Source organism: Aptenodytes forsteri, unplaced genomic scaffold, assembly GCF_000699145.1.
Source record: "Aptenodytes forsteri isolate BGI_AS27 unplaced genomic scaffold, ASM69914v1 Scaffold172, whole genome shotgun sequence".
Lineage (NCBI taxonomy): Eukaryota > Metazoa > Chordata > Aves > Sphenisciformes > Spheniscidae > Aptenodytes > Aptenodytes forsteri.
Genome location: NW_008795018.1, coordinates 13,549,928 through 13,553,212, shown reverse-complemented (window position 1 = coordinate 13,553,212; position 3,285 = coordinate 13,549,928).

Genomic DNA, 3,285 nt, shown 5'->3' with positions numbered 1-3,285 from the left:
TGACAATGTTCCCCCCCGCATCCAATAAAGGATGGAGATTCTCCTTGGCTCTCTTCTTGTCATTAATATATTTGTAAAAACTTTTTTTGTTGTCTTTAATGACAGTGGCCAGATTGCGTTCCAGCTGGGCTTTTGCCTTTCTCATTTCCTCTGCATGACCTAACGAGATCCCTGTACTCTTCTTGAGTCGCCTGCCCCTTCTTCCACAAGCGGTAAACTCTCCTTTTTTTCCTGAGTCCCAGCAAGAGTTCTCCGTTCAGCCAGGCCGGTCGTCTTCCCCACCCGTTCTTCTTAACGGCGTACGGGGACAGCCTGCTCCTGCGCCTTTAAGACTTCCTTCTTGAAGATCGTCCAGCCTTCCTGGACCCCTTTGCCCTTCAGGACCGTCTCCCAAGGGACTCTCTCAACCAGCGTCCTGAACAGGCCAAAGTCTGCCCTCCGGAAGTCCATGGTTGTGGTTTTGCTGCCCCCCCTCCTTACTTCACCAAGAAGCGAGAATTCTATCATTTCATGGTCGCTAAGCCCAAGCCGACCACCGACCACCACATCTCCCACCAGTACTTCTCTGTTAGTAAACCAAGCGAGGCGCGAGGCACCTCCCCTGGTCGGCTCACTTACCAGCTGTGTCAGGAAGTTGTCTTCCATTTCAACCAGTACAGTGTGTAAACTGCTCAGGCAGACCCATTATGGCAGCCTGCCAAGCAATCAAGACAGCACCAACATGACAACTTCGTTTCTCTCTTATTTAATTTCATACTGACATTTTCATCTTGCCCAGGCATTCTGTAGGGCAATGGGTCCGATATCATGAACAACTTAAAATACCTGTATTTTCTGAGAACAGCTTCCTTCTGCGGTATCAAAACATGTCGTTTGCTTTTTCTTCCTGAAATAAAAATACTCACTTCAGCTCTCTACTGCATGGAGGGTTTATACGGACTACTCTTCTTGGGAGTCCTGGCAGCTCTTCCTGCCTGTTATCTGACCAGAAGTGAGCTGATGTGTCAGTTTTTAAAGGAAACCAAATCAGCAAATGTCACACAGGCAGCGAAGCAGGATATAGTAAACCACGCTCCATATATACATCCCGTGCTTCCTTTATGCTCTTAAAGCTGAGAGCCAAGTGGCGAACAGCAAATGTAGGTACAGGGGGGAAGAAAGCTGAAGTGCTTCATAAAACATAAAACCAGATTTTCCCTACAAACTAGTCAGTGCAAATGTAAGTAATTGAAGATGAACACTGAAGTGCTCAGGATATTGTGTGCCATAGGAGTCGGAATACTGTCCAAAAAGACTTGCCTATATATCCTTAATTTGTGTTCATTTTAATAATTCTCCTATGTGAGGTACTTAACTACTGCACCCAAAGCAGGAAAATTCTGGAAGTCTCTTGACATTACAGAACATGCTGTAATTCTGATTTCACTCACAGCCCTGGCTTACTTCACATCTTTTATAACACAAAGAGGTTACTTTTTAGACAGACTTAAAATACTGCTTGGTTTACAGACATTTGAGGGTTTCTATGAATGAACACTCTCTATACGAAGCATGTGCGTCCTTCTAGGAACAAAGCTTTAATAATAAAGACTCATTTATTTGCACAGAGTCTTCTTCCTTCTTTGTCTCTCCTGATTGCATCATCCACCTCAAGTGCTAATTTGCTTTTTTTCCTTCATTCTCTCCACCACTCTTAAGTCCTTGAGACCCTACCCCACATGTCATACCCAATTTGAGTGAAGCCAAGGCTTGACAAATTTAGCAGTGAAGTACTAAGAGATTAAATCCATTTCATCACAGGCTCTTGCTTGTCATTGCTATTCCAAAGTACAACATTACCCAAAAAGCTTGACTACTATACTCCATGTTTTACCACAGATACCTTCAACATCTGCCCCTTCTGGTCTGCGAGACAAACAAGTATTAAAAATAAAAAATAAAATAGCCCAAATACCTGCAGTGGGCTATGGATAACAAATCTGATTTAGCTGAGGAATTTAGACAAAATAAGTATTTCTGGGTAATTATGACACACTAGATCTGCAGTCAAGTTCCATTTTACGGCACAACATCCTTTACAGTTTTGCACTGGGAGTCACAATCAATGAAAGATCTAAGAATCAGTGAAGCAAAGATTACTATCCATGCAAAGCATATGCTAGAAATGACATCTTTATCAATACCTGAATACAGCATCCTCCTATCAAAAAAAGCTAAAGATCCTCCCTTACCAACCTTATCAAATGAAACACAAACTCTTTAGGTTTGCAGTGCTGATACTGATCTTATGCAGGATTGATTTTTATTCTTAAAATAAATTAACACGAGACTATTGTACCTCAGTGGCCAAGTCTTTTTTTTTTTTTCCCAAGGGACAATTTAAAACTTTGTGCCCTCAATGGAAATAGAAAAAACAGGTGATCTTGATATTCCAGTAAACTCAGTGCACAAGGTGGGCTTAAATATCCCGTGAATATGTAGACAGTGCTACAGCTGTCCTGTAGGATCCCAAGCTTAGGAGGTTGATTTTTATTCTTAAAATAAATTAACACGAGACTATTGTACCTCAGTGGCCAAGTCTTTTTTTTTTTTTTCCCAAGGGACAATTTAAAACTTTGTGCCCTCAATGGAAATAGAAAAAACAGGTGATCTTGATATTCCAGTAAACTCAGTGCACAAGGTGGGCTTAAATATCCCGTGAATATGTAGACAGTGCTACAGCTGTCCTGTAGGATCCCAAGGCTTAGGAGGGACTCATGTAAGAGAGATTTTTTTGCAGACTACATTGATAAGAAAGATTATTAAACCTTAAACAGGATTTACTGGTGTGGAACATGCAGTAGGGCTGCTGATAAAAACCAGTCTGGCAGTAATGAACCAGGAGGTCATATTCCTTAATAGGGCAGTGGAACCTTCAAAAAATAAAATTGCGTATGTAAGAGGTCAACACTATTTTTTCTGACTGCTGCCTATACGTGAAACTGTATTGCAACTGCAATAATAACACCTTTGCTATTAGTAAGGATACAGAAAATTAACTCCACAGGCATCCACCATCCAGCACCTAAGACCTGCCAGTCCCTTGTTTAGGACAAGCAAGTGCCGCATTTAGTGTGGAGCACTCTTTCAAAATACTGATGTGGAGTCACGCCTCTGGTGTCTTCCCTTTGCATACCAGTACCCCAGGATATGGAGGTCCCCGTGAGCATGGGTATTTGGATCTGGGTTTCTTGGAAAACATCCAGGAAATGTGTGGTGCTTATCCTGCTTTTTGTCAAAAATATG